This window comes from Thalassophryne amazonica, chromosome 1 (assembly GCF_902500255.1).
Source record: "Thalassophryne amazonica chromosome 1, fThaAma1.1, whole genome shotgun sequence".
Classification (NCBI taxonomy): Eukaryota; Metazoa; Chordata; class Actinopteri; order Batrachoidiformes; family Batrachoididae; genus Thalassophryne; species Thalassophryne amazonica.
Genome location: NC_047103.1, coordinates 128,038,235 through 128,064,473, shown reverse-complemented (window position 1 = coordinate 128,064,473; position 26,239 = coordinate 128,038,235). Strand labels below are relative to the sequence as shown.

The 26,239-nt window shown below is 42.3% G+C and overlaps 1 protein-coding gene and 1 long non-coding RNA gene across 2 annotated transcripts in view; both read right to left on the bottom strand.

Moving 5' to 3' along the window:
- Positions 1-26,239, bottom strand: part of dmd (dystrophin) — a 1,392,820-nt gene that overhangs the window by 221,216 nt on the left and 1,145,365 nt on the right. The gene's annotated exons all lie outside the window — the stretch shown is intronic.
- On the bottom strand, positions 1,153-24,884 carry LOC117514023. Its single transcript, XR_004561775.1, has 3 exons — positions 24,874-24,884; positions 22,698-22,703; positions 1,153-1,621 (listed from the first exon to the last, which is right to left on the bottom strand). It is a non-coding gene; the product is annotated as an uncharacterized LOC117514023 (long non-coding RNA).

Here is a 26,239-nt window from a genome sequence, read left to right as displayed (position 1 = left end):
TGCACGCTCGTGCATGATCGTCGCAGCGGGATCGTTCACGCCTGCCCTACCATGTGTCCCTCCCGACGTCGGCTCGATATTTTTGTGCGGGCTGTTTCGCCGTGATTCACCCTGATTCCTACTTATCCGTGCTATGTGTGAAGGGGCCCTTAAGGATGAAATGCTGGTGTCTGCATACTTGAATTTCATGAGCAAAGTGGTGGTGATTTTCTTATTGGCTCTCACTCAGCTCATGTTGAAGAGCTTTCCATCCATTCTGTACACAATGTCAGTTAATGGTGGCAACCTTTCCTTGATCATTTGGAGGACTGTTTGCACGAAGGTGAAGAGTGTGGAGGTGACAATGCAGCCCTGCTGTACTCCTGATTGAACATTGAAGGTTTCAGTTTTTGGGACATTTACAAGAACTTTGGCAGACATGTCATTGTGCAGAAACATCAGGATCTTGATGAATTTCTCCAGACAGCACATTTTGGTCAGGATCTTCCACAGTAGTGGGTGTGACATGCTGTTGAACACCTTTGTCAAGTCAGTGAAGGCGAGGTACAATGGTTGGTGTTGCTCTTGAGAATTTTCTTGCAAATGGCAGACACTGAAGATCATGTCTATTGTCCCTCTTGATGGTCGGAAGCCACTCTGGGTTTCAGGAAGGATGTTTCCTGCTAGTGATCTCAAACGACTGTTGGCGATCCATGAAGAACCTTTCCTGCAGTAGATAGTAAGAAGGTTCTGTGATGTTCCACAGTCAGACTTCTCCATTCAGCTAGTAAATGGTGATAATCATTGAGTTTTTCAGGTCTGCTGGTATTTATTCTTGAGTCCATTTTTGATGATGAGTTGGTGCAGCTGGCATTGTAGAAAGGGACCTCCTTCTTTAAAGACCTGAAATGGAATGTTGTCTTCCACGGGTGCTTTGTTGTTTTTCATGCCTTTAAGGGCAACACGATTTTCTTTGAGAGGTGGGGTTCAGCTGACTTCTTCAACAATGTCTCAGTAAATGGCTGAGCACTTCCTCCTCCTCAGTGATTGGGTTGGTGTTCAAGAGGTGTTCAAAGTGTTCATTCCAATAAGCACTGATGTCATCTTTTAGTCAGGGAGCCAAAGTCTCAAAAGCTCAATAAAATGGGTTGAACCTGACATGGTCTGCCATACTTTTTATTTGTGTTTTTCATGTTAATTCTGACCCTAAGCAACAATAATTGGAGGGTCTGCTCTGCCAGAAATATCGTGAAAAAAAATTGTGCCCATTTTAGTGTATGCATCCTTCACTTTTTATCAGAAAAATGTGAGAGGTGATTCTTTCCCTCAAATCGTCAGTGGTTTGGGTAGGCTGTCAATAAATACATTCCAGTTACACAGAGCATATGTGCTGACAACATACACTGACAAAATAACTCTTAAAAGACTTTTCTACATGATTTTGGCTCAATTTAATGCAAAAAATAGGCGTTTTCTCACTTTTTTTTTCAATATTTTCATCTTTACTTCATTGGCAATCAACTATTACCCCAAGTTATGACATCAGCCAATATGCCATTCTTTTCACCAAACAGTATACTCATTTCACAGAAAAAATGGTAAAAATCCAACTAAAATCAATTGATCTGTGATGATATTACTACTAGCTGGCAATCACCAGGCTCAGAACCTCAACAGAATTTAGGCTACTCTCAAAATTCCGAAAGACCTACTGGATATTTAGCACCATGGCACACTTACACTACATTTTGAAAAAGAAAAAGAGAATAGTGGAAAGGATAGGAGAGAAGATTGGAGAGAAGCGGAGTGGACTGGAGAGGAGACCAGAGAGTGAAGAGTACAGGATGGAGCCTGAGTTCTCAACCAAGCAGCTGGAGAGAAAGCTGCTCAGTACCATTTATACTGCTTGCGTAATATGTCAGAAAACAGACAGTAACGCTGGTCCCCTTCAGAAAGTGACAAATCAAGGCTACCCCTCGCTCTTATATGCAGTAACCAACAGAAAGGACGATGTCTCGTGTAGACTTGACAGTGAGTTACAACCTCAATGTGACTTTCTGGGGAGGAGTCCTTTGTGGCACACAAAATGCCGTGCAAAGTACACAAATAGCAAAACTGTTGACCAGAAGAGGAAAAAAAAATAATGTTGAAGCAGAACTTAATCCTGAGCCAGACAGTAGCAGGCCTACTAAAAAAACACGGATGCCAATGCCACAGCCAATCAAACAGAAGGAAGAGTGCTTCATTTGTGGAAGAGCACGCACAACCAGGGGGAATAGATACCTCATTTTGGTCACCACTTATGATATGCAGAATGCAGTATGGGCAAACGCAAACAAACTTGAAGATGAAGAGATGCTACACAAGATTCATGGTCCTGATGGAGATAAATGCACTGATATGATTGCTGAGGATTTCCGGTACCACAAGGAATGCATGATCAACTACCTGACAAAGCGTCCACAAAAGACTAGTACTGCCATCACTCCATATGATGCTGCACTGAACCAACTCATATCTCGAATAGATGAGCCCCTTTTCAAAGACAATGCCATATTCTTTGTTACAGCTTTGAGGGATGAATTCTGTAAATACTTGGAATGCCATGGGGTTCACAATGTTAACTTATTCAGATCTCAGTCCTTGATTGCCCGCCTTAGAAGGCACTATGAAGTAGGTGGTAATTGTAAAATAATGGTTGTGCCACAGAAAGGATGCTCTAGCCTGATTTGCTCAACAGAAATGAATGTTGGCTGCATGCTCTCAAAGTTGAAAGAACTAAAGACTGAAGAGGCAGAGTATGAAGAAGAAAGTGATGATGAGTTGACACCAGATGACACCATAGTCTCTTCCTACCACACTGCAAAGAGAATACGGAAGGAGATCCAAGACCAACGTAAGCAGGCCCTGAAGGAAGCAAGAGAAGCCAAAATGGCTCAAGCCAGTGGAAGTCACCAGATGCTGGCGCTAGAGATGTCATACATTGAGGCATCCCGAAGAGTAAGCTCTAACCTGTATAACCACCTGGCATGGATGATAATAGATGCATCTCCAGAGTTAGGTGAGGACGGATGGGTGAAACTCAGTCCTAAGCAGCAAGAACAAGTTCTCAACCTTGCCCAGGATGTTTGCCAAGCAGTTGCCAAGATGCCAACACCAAAACACATTGGGACAGCGTTGCACATCCTTAAAGAAACCAGAAGCAAATTGACTGTGTCACTCCTAAATAGATTTGGAAACAGCATCAGCTACACAGATGCACAGAGATATATTACAACAATGGCAACAGCAGTTGAAGAGCAGACAGCTAGAGATCTTGTCTTCATACCAACAAACCTGAAGGTTGGACGATTCACACAGTTTGCATTTGATAACCTTGACTTCCAAGAGTACACAAAGGATGGGAGAACACTGCATGGCACAACATACATGATATTCCAGTACAAGAATCCAGATGAAGACCCCACACCAATGCTTAGTTTACCTCTACTGAAAACCCGCCAAACAGCCCTGGGATCTCCTCACCCTTTTCAATCCAAGGAAAGCCACCTCAGTCTAAAAGATCGACAAAAGAGTCGCTCCCTGGTTGGAGCTGAAGCAGAGCCTAAGCTTCCTGTATGTCTAGCAGAACCTCTTGACCACTTGAATATCCTTTGGCATTTGGTGCATAGCTGCCCTAATGTACTATTGGAAGACTTGAAACCAAGTTGCCCTGCTCCAACATGGCGTTCGTTCCAAGCCTTTCTCATCCCAGACCCAACCCCTGCAACTGTGATCAGCTATGGTCCCTTCTTCCCCAAGTCACCAACAAACCCAGATGTGGTTGAAAAGTCTCTGCAGTACTGCATGGATGTGTCAAGAAAACTTGGTCAAGAGTATGCCATCATCACATGTGACCAAGCAATTTATGAGGTGGCTCTGAGTCTGCAGAAGAAGAACAAAGAGAAGAATGCTAAACTTATCTTGCGCATGGGTGGCTTCCATATTGCTCAGAATTTCCTTGGAGCCATTGGGCATTTGATGCAATCGAAGACATCATGGTTGAAGCTGATGTCTGTCTCCATGGAACAGCAAACAAAATAATCAGTGGGAAAGACTACTATGCAATGCTACATGCCCACACTATGGTGCATGCAGCCATGTTTGTCCTACACTGATAAGCATTTGCTAGATGGTTGGTCAAAGAGGAGAGGGACCTGGAATACATGTGTGTGCTTAGCCAAAATGTCCAGCTACTCATAGATGCCCTGTCAGAAGAGAATGTAGAGAAGGCAACTTCTGTGTGTGCTGATGCAACTGACCAACTGAAAAAGCTGTCATGTTTGTTGGGTGAGTTTGATGAAGCACATACCTCACCTACCACAAAGCTTTGGCTAATGTACATGGATAAGGTGATGATTCTTAAAAGGTTCATCCATGCAGGTCTGTGGGAGGAACACTTGGCTGAAGTGGAAAAGATGTTACCATACCTTGTAGCTGCTGGCCACTACAAGTACGTATCCTGCCTGCCCCACTATCTAGAAGCTATGAGAAGCTTGCCTACCCTGGCTCCAAACATCTATAGGGAATTCAAGGATGGGAAGTTCACTGTATGTCAAATAGAGGGGATGTTCAATGGTGTCTGGACAGACATGGCACTTGAAAAAACCTACAACCGTGATGCCAAGACAAAAATCTTCACTGGTATCAGTCACCAGCCAGCAGCCATGGAGAAATACTTGAAAACTCTTCCAGTTCTGACAGCTATATCAGAGCAGACAAAGGCTATGGCTCACCTGGATGAAGATGACACAGAACACCACAAGGACAGCCAAGGTGCAAAGGAGGCAGAAGGTGTAAAGAAAATAACAAATGTCATCAACAACCAGATGATCAATCCTTTCACATGTCAAGAACAGGAGTTGATCAACATTTCAACAGGCCACAAAGCCGCATCTGCTGACTTGATCTGTGCTCATGAAAAAGGACTAGAGGCCCTGGCTGCAGCAAGAAGAACAAACAGTGAGAAAATAGCCCAAATTAAACTTTCAACCTTCACAGCAAAGCCAAAGAAGTCAATGTCCATGACATTCAAAGCCAGAAAGATCTATGAAGAGGAGAGTGCAGTTGTGCGGAACTTATACTTTGCTCAGGACTTAGAGGAAGACAGGAAAGTGGAAGTGTTTGGTCATGAATGGACAAGTTACTCAGCCTCCCTGTTTGAGCCAGAGCCATCCCTTGACCAAAGTTACACAATGTGTAAAGGAAACAAGGGAGACTACCTGGCTGCAATCAAGACAGCCCTTGGCAGAGCATGGGGGGAAGTGGACAAACTACCGCCATCTGACAAGCCTGTTGTACTAATGGTCGTAGATGCCATGGCGTTCATTCAACGTTACCATCATCTTGGGAGCAGCACCTTTCATGAACTACAAGGAAAGTACCTGAGGCAGCTCCTTGGAATCCTCTCAGACAAGTGTGACTGCGTCCACTTTGTTGGTGATCGATATGATTTCTCCCCTGCTGAAAGTCTGAAAGGTGAAGAATGAGACGGGAGGATGAAGACCTGCCTTAGCAAAATTAAGGAGTACAAGCCATATGATACTCTCCCTATACCTGAATGGAAAGGCTTTATTCACCATCCAATGAATAAAGCCAACCTGTTGAACTACATAGGGGAAGCATGGGTAGCTCAAAACAAGTCACTTCCTGCAGGATGCACACTTATTCTTGGTGGAATCTTTTGTGATCCTGGTCGCACTATCCTCTTGTCAAGTTGAACTTCCAGAACTTTCCTGTGAGAAACATGAGGAGGCAGATACCAGGATATTTGCTCACATTGCATACTCAGTACAAATTCTGAACCACAAACGGGCTGTAGTGGTTACAACGGACACAGATGTGGTCATGATGTGCATGTACTACATCTCACATACGTATGGTTAGGCTGCAGGAGCTGTGGGTGAAGAAGATGGATATCTTTTTACCTGTTCATGCCATCACAGAAGCTCTGGCAGGGAAGTATGATGTTGCAGCTTCAGATCTAACATCCCTTCTCCTCAGCACTTACATACTTACCGGATGTGACACAGTGAGCTATCTGTACAGAAGAGGAAAAAGGCGGGCCTACACAACTACTATTAAACACCTGACAGATCTTCTGCCACTGTGTGTTGTGTGTTGGGGAGTTTGGCTGGACATTTTGGTGTTGTTTTCTTTTCTTTGCTCTCCAGGTGGTATGCAAACTGGTTTTTTGTCTGTGGAGAAGGTGCTGGCAGAAGAGTCCTTCACCCTCATCAGCATTATTGGCTGCACTTGTGGAGGATGTTCACGTGCAGGCCTAATGACTTGCAGCACCTGTGGATGATGCTCACGTGCAAACTTAAAGACTTTCAGCTGAAGCAGATAATGAGATGGCGTTCTACATTTAAGCCATGAGTGATTCGAGCAGACTTGCCGGGAACTCGACCTTGTGACGTTCGTTTGTGAGACGCTGAGGACCGCGCCTGGGTTTGACACATCGTGCCTGTAAAGGAGGACGGGTGAGGGACACATGCTGTCAGCACACATCAGAGGTGATGATTGTCTGAATAAGTGTTAACAGTAATTTGGTATTTTGTTACGCAGTATATTTGAACATTGATGAGAATTGTGCAGCTCGCTTCTCACTGCCGTGGCGTACGGAATGATGATCCTCCACCTGTTGTGAGAAGCTGCTCATTTACATAAAGCTTAAATTCAGACCTGAATGTGTTGCTGATAGTGTGTGCCTTTGAAGGATATTTGTTGTAGCTGTTGACTTACCTCACCTTTTCCATCCTTCACAGAGTTAGTTTGTCGTATCCACCTGGGGGGTGTTCGGCGGTGAGTTTGGGTCCAGAAGCGTCGGGCTTCGATCCATTTGGGCGCTGGAGAGCGCGCCGTCCTTCACCTCGCCAGACAACCGCACATTTATGTTGTACACAAATTATTGCACAAAAGGGAAATAAATTTGTTTTGTTTTTGGAACCACTTTCTGGTTATTTAGCGCTGGGTTCAGTCAGACGCTGGTCCGCTCCTCAACTCGCATCTGCACATAACACTGTGCAGGTATGGTGACCCTGAGAAAAGCCTGGATGTTCAGGAAGAGGTTATAACAGCAGCACGGAGATACATGATGTCACTGTATGACAGGAGTGATTTTAGTGGTACTCTGGATGCACTGCGAGCCCATCTCTTTGTGAGCATCAAAGGAGACATGCGTTGCCTTCCACCAACTGAAGATGCGTTCCTATTACACCTGCGCCGAGCTCTGCATCAGTTGGCTGTGTGTAAACGGGCACACATGGTTCAGCCAACCTACCCAGCTGCTACTGATTTTGGGAGACACCTTGTCAATGGCAAATTGGCGTCAACCATGATGCTGAAAGAGCCAAAACCATCTGAACTCAAACACACCAAATACTGCTGCTGCAGGAAAAGCATGTGTGCCCGAGGATGCCCCTGTGCAAAAGCCAATGTGAAGTGTAGGATTGCATGTCTCTGCACCGGTGACCCCAACAGATTTTCAAGGATTTTGTGCTTGAAGACAGCGACATGTAAGTAGACTGCATGTGTGAGTGTTTGTGTTAGGGCCCTGTCCCACTGGGGAGAGGATTAATTGCGCATGAATTGAGTATACAAATCGTGGGCGTTTGTTGTCGTCCGCAACAAAAATGGCCAAAAATGACAAATGTCCCAGTATGAATTAAGGATATATTAATAGTATATAGCGAATATATGACGAACAATCATGGTTATATAACGCATGTAGTGAGGAAACTGATCCGACACATTGCGATTATCACGGCAGTATTACAGGTGTATTATGAATGCATCGCGCACGTGTTGCATGTGCACGGCATCTGCATTGCGGTCATAAAAGAAGCGCACTCGGGCCGTCAGCATCACTATTCACACCAACAATACAGGCTCTGGAGCATTTGCTGGACTTGGACAAGTTGATCCCAGAGTTAATGTTCATTTTGTCATGCGAGGGTTAACTGTTCATGAGTTTGGAGAGCGGGAGGGGGGAAGCCACTCGGGGTGTGAGACGGTGTTCTTTTTTTTTGAGTGAGTTGTGGATAAACAGCAACTCTTCCTTTTGTTGGTGTTAAATAAAAGTCCTGGATTGCAGCAGCTACATCTTTGTGGATCTACACAGCTGGACCGCACTGACTGGCAGGTATGTCGCTTTCTGCCACACTTTGGGTTTACGTGACATGTTTGTTATGCATTCACAGACTGTGCACAAATCAGCTGCAAAGCAGGTGTAATAACGCTTTATTTTTGGCCAGTTTGTATGCATTCGCTACAACATATTTTAGTTTGTGATGTGGACATGATGGGCACGATATATATCTGTTTTACACACTGTCCCGGTCTGCTGCCAAGCCGCAAATCCCCGTCAGTTGCGGATATCAGCGGTTAATGGCAGATATACAGCGCATACAGTGAGTATGTATTGTGTATGAATTGAGTATATATGGAGTATGTAAGGCGGATGTTATCCGCATTCAGATTTTTGGACAGCTCAGAAATCCTGGCTGCGGATATGCATGCCTCTGCAGATGATCACGGGCATGTTCGTATGACGGCCGACTCATACAGGCATGTTACACGGATATTGCGGATGTTTGGTGAATATGGGCCAATTTTGTGCGCAATCCATACGCAAATCCTTCTAAATGACAGTGGGACAGGGCCCTTGGTGGGGGAGCATCTTTTATCACATTGCTGTATAACCCACCCAGCTGTTTTTTTTTTTTTTGCTGTCTCCTCAGGCGGTGAGGGTGAAGGTTTGTCCCCAGCAGTACCTGCAGTGTGACTCCCACCTGATTATCCCACCTCACAGGGACCTGCACCAAGTTAATTTTGTTCAGATATTATGTTCAAATATTTTGTTCCTTCAATAAATTAATGAAACTCATTTTGCTGTATTATATTTCTTGTGTGACAAGAAAAGGGCTATGCTGAAATTAAAAAGATGCATAGGCCATGATGTTAAATAATGTGGACACAACAACCATATTCAAATAATGCATGAGTTTCGGAATTTTGAGAGTAGCCTAAATTCTATTGAGGTTCTGAGCCTGGTGATTGCTAGCTAGTATTAATATCATCACAGATCAATTGATTTTGGTTGGATTTTTATAATTTTTTTTCTGTGAAATGAGTATACTGTTTGGTGAAAAGAATGGCATATTGGCTGATGTCATAACTTGGGGTAATAGTTGATTGCCAATGAAGTAAAGCTGAAAATATTGAAAAAAAAAGTGAGAAAAAGCCTATTATTTGCATTAAATTGAGCCAAAATCATGTAGAAAAGTGTTTTAAGAGTTATTTTGTCAGTGTATGTTGTCAGCACATATGTTCTGTGGAATGTATTTATTGACAGCCTACCCAAACCACTGACGATTTGAGGGAAAGAATCACCTCTCACATTTTTCTGATAAAAAGTGAAGGATGCATACACTAAAATGGGCACAATTTTTTTTTGCGATATTTCCGGCAGAGCAGACCCTCCAATTATTGTTGCTTAGGGTCAGAATTAACATGAAAAACACAAATAAAAGTATGGCGGACCATGTCAGGTTCAACCCATTTTTGAGACTTTGGCTCCCTGACTATTTGGTCTTGAACAGACTCAGGCAACCCTTGCTTCAAATAGGTGCTTGTCCTTGGGTGGAGGAGCTGTTGATTGCTTTGGTGGACCTGAAAAAGCGTCTGCTGTCATTACTGTTGGCAAGGGCTTGGATTTCAGCAGCCTTGTTGATCCACCACTGATTTTTCAGTATGTGAGTTTCATTTTGTTGAGTTTCTTTGCTTTGCTGATTTGAGACTTTTTCTCTTGTTGGAGGTTGAGGAAAGCTTTTCACTTCTGTTCGATCACCCCTTGGAGGACCTGGTCATTCTCATCAAACCACTCCTAGTGCTTTCTCTTTTGGATTCCAAGTGTTCCTTGGCAGGCTTTTGTTATGGCTGTTTTGAGCTCCTCCCAATGTTTAGGAGCCGGGATGGAATACTTCGTGGGGAGTTTTTTATTAGGCACTGTTGAAACTCTGCTTTTGTTTCTGGGTCTTTGTGCTTGCCAATGTTGAACCCTTTGACAGTTTTACATTGTCCAGGCCTGGTTTTGGGGTGGATAATCAACTGGATCCTGGAGCGGATCAGATGATGATCCGTCCAACAGTCATCTGCACCAGTCATTGCCTTGGTGGACAGGACATCTTTCTGGTTGTGCTTTTGGTGTTGTGGGCTGCCTGCTCTGTTCCTGCTGCTGCTGCTGTTTCTCTCTCCTCTGCACAGGTGGCGCACCTCAAGCTGATTGACACACCTGATCCACATATCATCAAATCGGGCCCAGGAGTTCAGTCAGTTTTAGAAGGAGAGAGCTCTTTATGGCAGAACTGACACCTCCAGGTGCTCTGGCTCCCTCCAACATGCAGATTAGGTGAAGTGGAAACTTTAAATTGACCGTAGGTGTGCGTGTGGGTGTGAATGTATTTGTCTGTCTATATGTGGACCTGTGACAGACTGGGGTCCTGTCCAGAGTGTATCCTGCCCTATGACTGCTGGGATAGGCTCCAGCAGCCCCCCCAAACCATGAGCCTTATTTGGAGGAAGCGGGTGTAGAAAACAGATGGATGCACTTTAATTTTTTGAACATTTGATTTACAGTGTACAAACGTTAAGCAGCAATGACAAAAAGTTCAACAATGCTGATCTCAAAGCAGTACAAGGGATCAGTGGTGACATATCCAGTGCATCTGACAGTAGATTAGGCACAGCTGTTTATCCAAAACAGATGAATGGATTCAAACGCTGTCTGTATTAACGTACAAATACGAGGTCTATTAGAAAAGTATCCGACCTTATTATTTTTTTCAAAAACCATATGGATTTGAATCACGTGTGATTGCGTCAGACAAGCTTGAACCCTCGTGCACATGCATGAGTTTTTCCACGCCTATCGGTTGCATCATTCACCTGTGAGCAGGCTTTGAGTGAGGAGTGCTCCAGCCCCCTCGTCGGATTTTCATTGCCAGGAAATGGCGGAATGATTTGGGCTTTTTTTCCATCAGAATTTTTTCAGAAACTTTTAGAGACTGGCAGCTGCAAACCATTAGAAAAATTTATCTGGCTTTTGGTGAAAATGTTACGGGCTTGGTAGAGAGTAAGGAGTGTTACTGTCACTTTAAGGACGGCCCCCAGCGGCTGTGGGGCGCGCCGCGCTCTGAAGCCACCATCGACAGGCTGAACGACCATTTCATTTCTAAATGGATGCCTGTCTGGATCCGTGACCATCATGTGCAATTTCTCTGGTTATCACAAGAGCTGGACATCAACCATTTTCCGGCAGATTTCACTTTTAACAAGAAATTTTGTCATGGAAAGCTGAGCGGAGGCTTCGCGCGATGGATTCGCTACTGGAGCGAGACAAAACCACCTCTGTTTTGGTCTCACAGAACGGCTTTGAGATGGCGTTCAGACAGCTGTCGGTGGTTTATCCATCGAGTGATTATCCGAGAAATTGTGGATGTCCCTGGACGTGCCAGAACATGTCCCGTGTCACGGCGTTGCTTTGCGCCATGTGGCACCACCGCGACGCGCGAAGCCTCCACTCCTCTTTCCATGACAAAAACTCCTGTAACAGTGGAATGTGCCATTCATTTCCAAACTGGATGCTGTGTTTTATCCGGGATGTCGTCTGACTAGCACAGGAATTGTGAAAAGACGTGGACATCAGCACTTTTTCAGCACATTGAGACAGACGTGCGGAATTCCGCACGTCGCGGCGGTGCCGCATGGCGCAAAGCAACGCCGTGATGAAGCCTCACGGGACATGTTCTGGCATGTCCAGGCACATCCACAATTTCTCGGATAATCACTCGATGGAAAAACCACCGACAGCTGTCTGAACGCCATCTCAAAGCCGTCCTGTGAGACCAAAACTGAGGTGGTTTTGTCTCGCTCCAGTAGCAAATCCATCGTGACGCGCAAAGCCTCCGCTCGGCTTTCCATGACAAAATCTCTTGTTAAAAGTTAAATCTGCCGGAAAATGGTTGATGTCCAGCTCTTGTGATAACCAGAGAAATGGCACACGATGGTCACGGATCCAGACAGCCATCCGTTTAAAAATGAAATGGTCGTTCAGCCTGTCGATGGCGGCTTCGGAGCGTGGCGCACCCCACAGCCGCTGGGGGCCGTCCTTAAAGCGACAGTAAAACTCCTTATTCTCTACCAAGCCCGTAACATTTTCACCGAAAGCCAGATAAATTTTTCTAATGGTTTCCAGCTGCCAGTCTCTAACAGTTTCTGAAAAAATTCTGATGGAAAAAAAGCCCAAATCATTCCGCCATTTCCTGGCAATAAAAATCAGACGAGGGGGCTGGACCACTCCTCACTCAAAGCCTGCTCACAGTCGAATGACGCAACCGACAGGCGTGGAAAAACTCACGCATGCGCACGCGGGTTCAAGCTTGTCTGACGCAATCACATGTGATTCAAATCCATATGGTTTTTCAAAAAAATAATAAGGTCGGATACTTTTCTAATAGACCTCGTATAGGCTTTGATCAGTTGTACAGATCTCGACAGCAAATGATTTTCTGAGATGTTTTGTGACAAATGCATAGTTAGCACACGTACAGAAGTACAGGTCAAAAAAATCTGATACCTGTGGATGCTTATAGTGTGCAATCTCTACAGCTACATTTTGTGTATGTCACATGAAGCACAGCAGAGCCTTTGGAGATGTGGAAAATACAGTGTTGGCTTTCTGGAAATGCACTCTGGCCTTTGTTCAAATGCTTTCTCCATTTTGAAAAGATTGAGTGCTTCTGAATTCAGCATGCTGTACTATAAAGAAGCAAATTCCTTTATAGTTAACTGTGTTGTCAAGGACCGATACAGTCACCAAAACTGATGCATTCAGTACAAAAAACACATTTTTGAGGACTTGATGGACTTCATGATGTCTCTTTTTCAGTGACTCTGCATTAACCCAAACACTACAAGGGGCTAGTTACTGATTACCAAACAAATACAAGCTGCTGGTAAGTATGTTCTTTGTAGAAACAGCTGAGGTTAACCAGTTACAGGTTGTGATGATTCTGGTCAGTGAGGTAGGAATGTGGAAGTGTGAACTAATTAACAACTCATGTCAGCCGCAGCAGCACAATATGAACTAGAGTTGTGTAAAAAGTGTTAAATATATTTATCAGCTATCAGATTAAATGAAATGCAAAATAGAAACAAGCATACGGTACATATCCTCAACAACAATAACTTTCAACCAAAATGCTCTTTGTCACAAGGCACAAGTGTTTCCTTCACATTTATTGTTCCTAACTCCTTTGATCGATCCTGCAGATTTTGTGGCTGCATGTCTTGCCTTTCACAGACCCACATTTACAAGGAACAAGAGTGCTCTGAGAGCACAATATCCCCTGCTGGAAAACGCTGCTTTAGTACAAGTGCTTGCTATGTTCTGATAACATTTCAAGTTATGCGATAGTGATGCAATGATTTCAGAATACAGACATCAACTCATGAAACTGACGGAGTCTAGATTTGTTCATTAAGGGCCACAACTCTAGTAAAATAGACCCAATTTGAACGAGATGATAATATGCATGTAACCAACCTATAACAAGGACTTGCACCAAGTTTCACAAAATTCCTCCTAAATGTGTGAGAGGAGTTGATTTCAGAATGCAGGCACCCACTCATGAAACTGACAGGGGCCAAAAATCTAGTAAAAAATGTGCCCAACTTGAATAATATGAAAATATGAATATTACCAATATATTACAAGGAGTTGTACCACTTTTCATGAAATTACTCCTAAAAATGTGAGATTTCAGAGTTGATTTCAGAATGCAGGCACCCACTTATGAAAGTGAAGGAGTATAGATTTGTTAATCAAAGGCTATAACTCTGGTAAAATGGGCTCAACTTGAACGAGATGATAATATGCATATAACCAACCTATAACAAGGAGTTGCACCAAGTTTCACAAAATTCCTCCTAAATGTGTGAGAGGAGTTGATTTCAGAATTCAGGCATCCACTCATGAAACTGACCATGGCCAAAAATCTAGTAAAAAATGTGCCCAACTTGAATAATATGAACATATGAATATTACAAACTTATTACAAGGAGTTACACCACGTTTCATGAAATTACTCCTAAAAAATGTGAGAAGAGTTGATTTCAGAATGCAGGCACCCACTCATGAAAGTGATGGAGTCTAGATTTGTTAATCAAAGGCCATAACTCTGGTAAGGGAAGCATGTATAAAGTGAATAAAATCGGTCGTAGCACAGAACCTTGTGGAACTCCATAATTAACCTTAGTCTGTGAAGAAGATTCCCCATTTACATGAACAAATTGTAATCTATTTGATAAACATGATTCAAACCACTGCAGCGCAGTGCCTTTAATACCTATGGCATGCTCTAATCTCTGTAATAAAATTTTATGGTCAACAGTATCAAAAGCTGCACTGAGGTCTAACAGGACGAGCACAGAGATGAGTCCACTGTCTGAGGCCATAAGAAGATCATTTGTAACCTTCACTAATGCTGTTTCTGTACTATGATGAATTCTGAAACCTGACTGAAACTCTTCAAATAGACCATTCCTCTGCAGATGATCAGTTAGCTGTTTTACAACTACCCTTTCAAGAATTTATGAGAGAAAAGGAAGGTTGGAGATTGGCCTATAATTAACTAAGATAGCTGGGTCAAGTGATGGCTTTTTAAGTAATGGTTTAATTACTGCCACCTTAAAAGCCTGTGGTACATAGCCAACTAATAACGATAGATTAATCACAGTGGTGGGCACACTTCCGATAACCCGATAACAGATAATTATCGAAGATAATGTTTTCAGTATCGGATTATCTTTTTAGATAACTGTAAAAACCATTATCGGCCCTATTATCTTCCGATTAATTTTTGTCCGATAACTTTTAAACTGATAAACAAAATAAACAAAGCTGAACAGGGACAAGCATTTTTAAAATTAGTTCAGTTTTGTAACAGATGCATAGTAACAACCTTTGCAAACAAAAGAGAACTGCTTGTATAAAAAGCATCTCAATCCTCTGCAAACAAAGAAAAAACAACCCCAAAAGGAAAAACAAAAAAAACATTTCCTTTAACACCATACCGATATGCGGGCAATATGACCTAAGTCATCCAGAGGCATACATTTTTAACTTATGGTTCAAATTTTAACCAAGCTAATTTTGGACAAGTTATTTAAAATTACTGTCATGTCTGAAGTTTCATAAAGTAAAAATATCAGATATATGTTTTAGTTTTAAAGTAATGTGCTAATTTTTAAGGTTTTGTGAGCACATGCTCTGCCCCGCAGTGCATTTTGGGTAGGATGATGTAATCTCAGTATGTCACGACGGGACAAATGCATTTCAGACACTCTGTTCAGGCTCCACAGACAACAGCATTAAACTCTAGTGCCTAAAACTCTCTTGAATATATTCTCTGCGTTTATAGACGTTGATTTTTTTTAATTGCATTTGTTCAATTCCACGCATTTTAAATGTGAGCAGACAGGGATTATCCAGAATTTGTTTTGAAAGCCTCTACTGCCATCTAGCATCTACTGGCCAGTAGTGTTCATGGCAGTGTCTGGGAACCAGTAGATGGCAGTGTTCTATTTATTTTGACCCCGGTTATGTCAGATGATTGTCAAATCAACTTTTTTGCTTTGCAAATGGCTTTTTTTTTTTTTTACAAATGAACTTTAAAAACAAAACAACTGCAAAATAATAATAATAATAATAATAATAATAATGATAATAATAATAATAATAACATTATTACAAGACAGCTCTGCAGTGTTTGCACAGGCACAGTGCGAATGGTTGGATGCTGCTTGTAGCTTTCAGCAGCAGGATAACCTCACGACGGCCGACCACAATAATATATCAAACAGGTATGATTCTCATTCGACCATACGATCGGCGATCAGGAGGTAGTCGTCAGATGTTGACTGCAGCTTGATACTCCATGAACACTACACGATGCAGGACGCAACCTTAACCTGAAACTTGGTCCAAAAAATTCCTGCATGAAAAATCATCTCGCACACTGTAAAGCATGTTTTACAACATCAAATGAATGTTGTAAAGACAGAATGTGGAGAGAATGTGCGCAAACATGCGCACATTCTCTCCACATGCAAAAAATTTTGTGATGACACTTCCAGGGCTCCGTAAAAATGCCTGTTTTTACAAATAAAAAATGGAATATTTTACAAATGCACATTTAAACACCAACACATGACAGATGTCACATTAACGTGTTGGTTTACATAATGAATGACTGAACCAATCAGTGTTTAGCAGAGGCACGTTTACCCAGAATCCTTTGCGATCTGTCTCTTTGTTACAAAATGTCAGAATTAGTGCATTATTCAACATTAAAAGATATATGTTATATTTTAACTTTGTACAAATGCCAGAATTGACATTAATGGAGTTATTCTATCGGTATTAATGTTATTTATAAATCAACACCATAACTCAATATGACTTTATTTTTCAAGACCTCCGCATGACCGGAACTTTGTCGTTGATAGAGGGCTAGCTTTATGGCTGCTATCAAGGTGCCGCTGTGTTGGAAGGGCTGTAATAAACAAGAGCTTCCAGGAGGAGCTGAATGTAGAAAGAAAAAAGTGTGGTCTTATTGTTTGGGTCTGTTGTTATTTTTAATATTATTAGAAGCTTTAAATTTGTTTTATTAGTAGATGTAAATATGCCAGAGATAATATTGGAATTCATCAGTTATCTGTAACTTCCGATACATTTTTGGGTGGTTTATTGTTTTATCTTTATTGAAGATAACTTTTCAGTTATCTGATAATCTGTTATTGAAGTTAATTTTTTGGTTATCTGTGTCCACCACTGATTAATCATATTTAAGATCGAAGCATTAATTAACGGTAGGGCTTCCTTGAGCAGCCTGGTAGGAATGGGGTCTAATAGATATGTTGATGGTTTGGAGGAAGTGACTAATGAAAGTAACTCAGAAGAATTGGAGAGAAAGAGTCTAACCAAATACCAGCATTATTGAAAGCAGTCGAACATAAAGATATGTCTTTGGGATGGTTATGAATAATTTTTTCTCTAATAGTTAAAATTTTATTTGCAAAGAAAGTCATGAAGTCATTACTAGTTAAAGTTAAAGGAATACTCGGCTCAATAGAGCTCTGACTCTGTCAGCCTGGCTACAGTGCTGAAAAGAAACCTGGGGTTGTTCTTATTTTCTTCAATTAGTATTGAATAGTAAGATGTCCTAGCTTTACGGAGGGCTTTTTTATAGAGCAACAGACTCTTTTTCCAGGCTAAATGAAGATCTAAATTAGTGAGATGCCATTTCCTCTCCAGCTTACGGGTTATCTGCTTTAAGCTGCGAGTTTGTGGGTTATACCATGGAGTCAGGCACTTCTGATTTAAGGCTCTCTTTTTCAGAGGAGCTACAGCATCCAAAGTTGTGCTCAATGAGGATGTAAAGCTATTGACGAGATAATCTATCTCACTCAGAGTTTAGGTAGCTACTCTGCACTGTGTTGGTATGTGGCATTGAAGAACATAACAAAGAAGGAATCATATCCTTAAACCTAGTTACAGCGCTTTCAGAAAGACTTCTACTGTAATGAAACTTATTCCCCACTGCTTGGTAGTCCATTAAAGTAAAGGTAAATGTTATTAAGAAATGATCAGACAAAAAGGGGTTTTCAGGGAATACTGTTAAGTCTTCAATTTCTATGCCATATGTCAGAACAAGATCTAAAGTGTGGCTAAGGTGGTGGCTCATTTACATTTTGAACAAAGCCAACTGAGTCTAATAATAGATTAAATGCAGTGTTGAGGCTGTCTTTCTCAGCATCTATGTGGATGTTAAAATCACCCACTATAATTATCTTATCTAAGCTAAGCACTAAGTCAGACAAAAGGTCAGAAAAATCACAAAGAAACTCACAGTAACGACCAGGTGGACGATAGATAATAACAAATAAAACTGGTTTTTGAGACTTCCAATTTGGATGGACAAGACTAAGAGTCAAGCTTTCAAATGAATTAAAGCTCTGTCTGGGTCTTTGATTAATTAATAAGCTGGAGTGGAAGATTGCTGCTAATCCTCCTCCTCGACCCGTGCTTCGAGCATTCTGACAGTTAGTGTGATTCGGGGGTGTTGACTCATTTAAACTAACATATTCATCCTGCTGTAACCAGGTTTCTGTAAGGCAGAATAAATGAATATGTTGATCAATTATTATATCATTTACTAACAGGGACTTAGAAGAGAGAGACCTAATAATAATAATAATAATAATAATAGACCACATTTAACTGTTTTAGTCTGTGGTGCAGTTGAAGGTGCTATATTATTTTTTTCTTTTTGAATTTTCATGCTTAAATAGATTTTTGCTGGTTATTGGTGGTCTGGGAGCAGGCACCGTCTCTACGGGGATAGGGTAATGGGGGGATGGCAGGGGGAGAGAAGCTGCAGAGAGGTGTGTAAGACTACAACTCTGCTTCCCGGTGCCAACCCTGGATAGTCACGATTTGGAGGGTTTAATAAAATTGGCCAGATTTCTAGAGATGAGAGCTGCTCCATCCAAAGTGGGATGGATGCCGTCGTGAATTACAATCTTACCAAATTTACTCTTAGCCTTAGCCAGCAGTTTCAAATTTCCTTCAATGTCGCCTGCTCTGGCCCATGGAAGACATTTGACTATGGTTGCTGGTGTCGCTAACTTCACATTTCTCAAAACAGAGTCGCCAATAACCAGAGTTTGATCCTCGGCGGGTGTGTCGCCGAGTGGGGAAAAACGGTTAGAGATGTGAACAGGTTGGTGGTGTACAGGGGGCTTCTGTTTAGAACTATGCTTCTTCCTCACAGTCACACAGCCGGCCTGCTTTCCCGGTTGCTCGGGATCTGCTGGTGGACAGCTAATGGCGGCGAAACTACCTTGGTCCGCACCAACTACAGGGGCCTGGCTAGCTGTAGGATTTTCCAAGGTGCTGAGCCGAGTCTCCAATTCGCCCAGCCTGGCCTCCAAAGCTACGAACAAGCTACACTTATTACAAGTACCGTTACTGCTAAATGAGGCCGAGGAATAACTAAACATTTTACATCCAGCGCAGAAAAGTGCGGGAGAGACAGGAGAAGTCACCATGCTAAACCGGCTAAGAGCTAATAGCTGCGCTAAGCTAGCGGATTCCTAAAAACACACAAAGTGAAGAATGTTATCTAGTTATCTAGATCAATCTAACTATGCAGATTAAACAGCTAACAGATACAGCAAAACACCGCTGTGCTCTGGAACAGGAAGTGATACAATACCGCAGTGAGAGCCAACCACCAGTAGAGTGCAGTCTGACCTTGTTACCAACCTATAACAAGGACTTGTACCATGTTACATGAAATTCCTACTAATAATGTGAGAAGAGTTGATTTTAGAATGCAGGCACCCACTTAAGAAACTCGATTTGTTCATCAAGGGCCATAACTCTGGTAAAATGGGCCCAACTTGAATAATATGATAATATGCAGATTATCAACCTACGTAGTTTCATGTATTTCCTCCTAAAAATGTGAGAGGAGTTGATTTCAGTACACTTACGCCTTTTTTGGGACAGACAAACAAACGGATGGAAATCGCCACAACATAATCCCCCTTCGCGCCTTCGGCCAGCAGGGGATAACAAACTAATTTATATTTTGTGTAAATCGTGACCTGATTGGCTTTGAGGAAAGTAATATCACCAAAAACAGTCATGGTGTGTATTTGAAGCGAGGTGTGTTTTTAAAATTTCACCATGCAGCTCTGAGCCTGTGACCACTCTATGCTTATGAAACAGAGCAAGTGTTCAAAGTGCAGACACCAGGTTTATAGCAAAGTAGACAAATTATTTGGTGGCTCGGGTTTAATAAAGCCGATAGAGATCAATCCACAAATGCCTTGATCGGGCATTTCTGCTCAAGGAGCTTTGCTTTGACTGCCATCCACACCATTACTGCTGCATGGCTTCAAGATATCCCAAACTACAGGACAGGCAGAGGGTCACAGAAGGTACGTCCATAAACTGTACTACAAAAAAATTAGCCTTGGCAGCTTTCCTCACAAGTCTTTGTCTTATAAAGTCAGTTTTTAAGAACTGCCTCCTCCAGACAGATTTACCATACAGTACTGTACTGTTTGTATTTTTTTAATAGTTGATGCAAATGAAGTTCAAGACATATTATGGGACTTAGAAATATTCATGTACTCATCTTCTCAGTTGTGTTAAGTAAACTGTCTGTAAAAGTGATGATTTTGTTACAATGGGCCTCATGTATCAACGTTGCGTACGGCGATATTTGAGCGTATATGGCTGCGCTACTTGGCATTTATCAATGTGGTCGTTGGCGTACGCTGTGCTGAAAATATACACCAGGTCGAGAGGTGGCGTAAATTATACACCAAAATGAACCAGCACTGGAATCCACATAAAAATGAAGATGATCAACATGATAAACAGTGCCATTATACAAATCAATGCATATGTTACATAAATAACACTTTCCTGATTATACTACATAATAATCAATACAAATCCCGCCTTTGCTGGATTGTTATGGAGCACGATCCGTGGCCACAGCGCTGACTGCAAAGACAGCGCTGCTCGCCTTTTTCTCCAGACTTCGAGCCTGGAGCCAGAGCAGCGCTGAGCTTAACTTCATGTGGTGTGATTGTTTTAGACAATGAAATTGATAATAACAACTGTAGTTTCGTCATTCCCTTAATTCGCCCGTGCTGCAACCAGGTTTTGTCATCTCCATTCGGTTGTCACAATAAAATAAATACAGAAATACATTTAAAAAATAAAGAAATCTGACAGATTAGGCGTGTCTTATTAATTGAGCGAGCAAATATCCACATGTCAAGAATTATTGACATGCGAAAAGAGAATACAGTGGTACCTCGCTATAACGCGGTTCACCTTTCGCGGCCTCGTTGTTTCGCTGAGTTTTTAGTCCAATTTTGCATGCTTTTTTTTTTTTTTACAGTGTTCTGTGTTCTGCGTGTCTGTTTATAAGAATCCTCTCGTCCAGAAGAAAAAAGAGCGCCAACAACTACCCATAACTGTGTTTGTCACTCGGAAACAGACACCTGCAGCCAGGTGTGAGTGGAAAAAGGTGCGGCGTCAGGACGCAGAGGCGCGATCTGTGACATACTAGTCAGTCACTATTAATAATTTCTTATGTGTCCAACCTCGTACGTTGATCGTTAAAATTAAATTCCTTAGTTCTAAAAGCCAACATAATTACTTATAGGAAAACGTTCTATTTTCATTTCTCAAACAATTGTTTGGGCCTGAAAACAGTTTGGTATTATTTTGCTACTAAGGTTTGAACTTTGAGAGTGTTTACACACGAGAGAAAAGTGAGAAAATGTTTGTGCCTGATTGAGAAAGTGTATAAAGTGGTTTTACAGGGTTTTTACAGCTTTAAAACATCTATAATAATTGTAAAAAATAACGCTGACTACGTTGCATATTATGGGCTATTTTTAGAACGTAACTCCCGCGATAAACGAGGGACCACTGTAACACTTTATTGATTATATACTACAAAACAATTGATACGACGGCCGCTTTTGACGCTCTATTGGCACGCGTCGTGATTGGTGGAGTTCTTTTTCTTTGCCGTCTTCCTGGCTTCCATGTCGTAAAATGAGGGTGTGTCTGAAGTGGAGTCTGAATATTTATGGGCGTGTTTATTATAATTACGATTGTTTTCACCCGCCGCATTTATCAAGGTCACGTCAGGCGTACGCTGGAAATGGGCAGGTGCGCACTGCTTAATACATGTCACAGCAACTTTGGTGTACTTCAAATTTACACCGTAAATTTACGCCACAAGTGCGCAACTTTGATACATGAGGCCCATTATGCTTAAGTCTATGTACTGTTTTGACTTTTATATTTTGCCAATTAGATTTCACTGGGTGTTTAAAGGTCACCCACCATTTTAGAAATTAATATAAAGAAGACTGAATTTGATGTCATTACAAAATTCAGACATGTCAAACCTCAATGGTTCATAGTGTTTCAAGCACCACTGTACATTATTAAACAAACAACATTTCTGTACTTCCTCTGTTAGCACAGGTACAAAGGGATTTATTACACTTGCTTTAATATTTGTATCAAGATATTCATTTAAAAAATCATAATTTCACCTTGTTTGGTGAAAGGATTTGGAGTTACAATATTCAGAAATTAGAAAGCCTTTTTGATTTTTAAAAATGAGTAGGCTCTATTAAGTTGTATAGCGTATTAATTGATGCTCTTAAATTAAACTTTGGGATATTTTAAGATCACTTACCATTTCTTATTTAATTGATAAAGTTATGACACTGTTAAGAAAGCCTCTTCAGCTGCTCCCTTGTTTTCACTCGGAGTCACCCCAGCAGATCTGAGGTGAATCTGCATGTTGATGTTTAGTACATGTTTGATGCTGGATTCTCTTCAATTTCAGTTTATTTCATTTATATAGTGCCAAATCACAGCAAAGCTGCCTCAAGATGCTTCACACAAGTAAGGTCTAATCTTACCAACCCCCCAGAGCAAGTACACAGGTAACAGTGGTAAGGAAAAACTCCTTCTGACAATTTTGAGGAAGAAACCTCAAGCAGACCAGACACTTCCTGACATAATTCCATGCTACTTGGAGAATGTGCATGGGCGGGTGTTAAACCAGGAACCTTCCACACTGAAAACAAGCAGACTTAACTGCTTGGTCATGCCATTGCTAATGACCACAAAAATTAATAAATAAATATGAATGGATTGTTGTGGGCAGCATGGTAGCTGAGAGGTTAGCACTGTTGCCTCACAGTGAGAAGGTCATAAGTTCAATTCCCGCCTGTGGCCTTTCTGTATGGAGTTTGCACGTTCTCCTCATGTTTGCGTGGGTTTCCTCAGGGTGCTCCGGTTTCCTCCCACATCCAAAGACATGCGGGTTAGGTGGATTGGGATCTTTAAATTGTCCATAGGTGTGCGAGTGGGTGTGAATGTGTTTGTTTGTCTGTTTGTGCCCTGTGACAGACTGGCATCCTGTCCTGATTGTACCCCACCTCGTGCTCTATGATTGCTGGGATAGGCTCCAGCCCCCCTGACCCTTGACTGGACTAAGCGGTTGAAGATGAGTGTGTGTGTGGATTGTTGTGTGTGTTATATTTGCAAAGCTATGAGGCATTGAAAATAGCAATAAAAATATCAAGCAATCACAATTTTAAGGTGAAATACACTTTAAAAATTTTTTTAAGGTGAAATACACTACATACTATGCACAACTCAGCCACATGTGTGCAGCCAGTACATTCTGAGTGCCGGTCCCAAGCCCGGATAAATGAGGAGGGTTGCGTCAGGAAGGGCATCCGGCGTAAAACAAGCCAACCCAACTATGCAGACTCAGAATCGAATTCCCATACCGGATTGGTTGCGGCCTGGGTTAACAACGTCCACCACCGGTGCTATTGCCCAACAGGGTGCCGGTGGAAATTGGGCTACTGCTGGGCGAAGACGACGAAGAAGAGGAGGAAAACGTTGCCATGAACAGCAGGAGAAGAAGAAAACTAGAAGAGTGGAAATGAGAGTGGGGACTTTGAATGTTGGTAGTATGACTGGTAAAGGGAGAGAGCTGGCTGATATGATGGAGAGGAGAAAGATAGACATATTGTGTGTGCAAGAGACCAAGTGGAAGGGAAGTAAGAGCAGGAGCATCGGCGGTGGGTACAAGTTGTTGTACCATGGTGAGGACAGGAAGAGAAATGGTGTTGGGGTCATTTTAAAGGAAGAGTATGTTAAAAGTGTGTTGGAGGTTAAGCGAGTGTCTGACAGGGTGATGAGTGTGAAGTTGGAAATTGAAGGGGTGATGATGAATATCATCAGTGCATATGCCCCACAGGTAGGTTGTGAGATGAAGGAGAAAGAAGATTTCTGGAGTGTGTTAGATGAGGTGGTGGAGAGTGTGCCCAAGCATGAAAGAGTGGTGATAGGAGCAGACTTCAATGGGCATGTTGGTGAAGGGAACAGAGGTGATGAGGAAGTAATGGGCAGATATGGTATCAAGGATAGGAATGGGGAAGGACAGATGGTAGTTGATTTTGCAAAAAGGATGGAAATGGCTGTGGTGAATACCTACTTTAAGAAAAGGGAGGAGCACAGGGTAACATATAAGAGTGGAGGAAGGTGCACACAGGTGGACTACATTCTTTATAGGAGATGCAAGCTAAAAGAAATCACAGACTGTAAGGTGGTAGCAGGACAGAGTGTCACTAGACAGCATAGGATGGTTGTTTGTAGGATGACTTTAGAGGTAAAGAAGAAGAAGAGAGTGAGAGCTCAACAAAGGATCAGATGGTGGAAGCTGAAGGAGGAAGACTGTTGTGTGAAATTTAGCGAGCAGGTGAGAGAAGCACTAGTTGGAGAGGAAGCAATTTTGGACAACTGGAAAAGTACTGCAGATGTGGTGAGGGAGACAGCTAGGGCAGTACTGGGTATGACATCTGGACAGTGGAAGGAAGACAAGGAGACTTGGTGGTGGAATGAAGAGGTCCAGGAAAGCATAAGGAGAAAGAGGTTGGCAAAAAAGTTTTGGGATAGTTGGAGAGATGAAGAAAGTAGACAGGAGTACAAGGAGATGCGGCGTAAGGCGAGAAGAGAAGTGGCAAAAGCAAAGGAAAAGGCATATTGCGAGCTGTACAAGAAGTTGAATAGTAAGGAAGGAGAAAAGGACTTGTACCGATTGGCCAGACAAAGGGACAGAGCTGGAAAGGATGTGCAGCAGGTTAGGGTGGTAAAAGATGCACATGGTAATGTGCTGACAAGTGAGGAGTGTGTGCTGAGAACGTGGAGGGAATATTTTGAAGAGTTGATGAATAAAGAAAATGAGCGAGAGAAAAGGCTGGATGATGTGGTGAGAGTAAATCAGGAAGTAAAAGAGATTAGCAAGGAAGAAGTGAGGGCTGCTATGAAGAGGATGAAGAGTGGAAAGGCAGTTGGTCCAGATGACATTCCAATGGAGGCATGGAAATGTCTAGGAGAGATGGCAGTAGAGTTTCTAACCAGATTGTTTAATAAAATCTTGGAAAGTGAGAGGATGCCTGAGGAGTGGAGACGAAGTGTGCTGGTTCCTATTTTCAAGAACAAGGGTGATGTGCAGAGCTGCAGTAACTACAGAGGCATAAAGCTGATCAGCCACAGCATGAAGTTATGGGAAAGAGTAGTAGAAGCTAGGCTTAGAAAACAGGTGAAGATCTGTGAGCAGCAATATGGTTTCATGCCGAGAAAGAGCACTACAGATGCAATGTTTGCTTTGACAATACTGTTGGAAAAGTACAGAGAAGGACAGAAAGAGTTACATTGTGTGTTTGTGGACTTAGAAAAAGCTTATGATAGGGTGCCAAGAGAAGAGTTGTGGCATTGTATGAGGAAGTCTGGAGTGGCAGAGAAGTATGTTAGGGTAGTGCAGGACATGTACAAAAATAGTGTGACAGCGGTGAGATGCACAGTCGGAATGACAGACTCATTCAAGGTGGAGGTGGGATTACACCAAGGATCAGCTCTGAATCCTTTCTTGTTTGCAGTGGTGATGGACAGGTTGACAGATGAGATCAGACAGGAGTCCCCATGGACTATGATGTTTGCAGATGACATTGTGATCTGTACTGAGAGTAGAGAGCAAGTTGAGTCTAGTCTGGAGAAGTGGAGATATGCTTTGGAGAGAAGGGGAATGAAAGTCAGCAGAAGCAAGACTGAGTACATGTGTGTGAATGAGAGGGAGCCCAGTGGAATACTGCAGTTACAAGGAGTAGAAGTGGTGAAAGTAGATGAGTTTAAATATTTGGGGTCAACTGTTCAAAGTAATGGAGAGTGTGGTAGAGAGGTGAAGAAGAGAGTGCAGGCAGGGTGGAGTGGGTGGAGAAAGGTGGCAGGAGTGATTTGTGACAGAAGAATATCAGCAAGAGTGAAGGGGAAAGTTTACAAAACAATAGTGAGACCAGCTATGTTGTATGGTTTAGAGACAGTGGAATTAACAAAAAGACAGGAGGCAGAGCTGGAGGTGGCAGAGCTGAAGATGTTGAGATTCTCTTTGGGAGTGACAAGAATGGACAAGATTAGGAATGAACATATCAGAGGGACAGCTCAGGTGGGACGGTTTGGAGACAAAGTCAG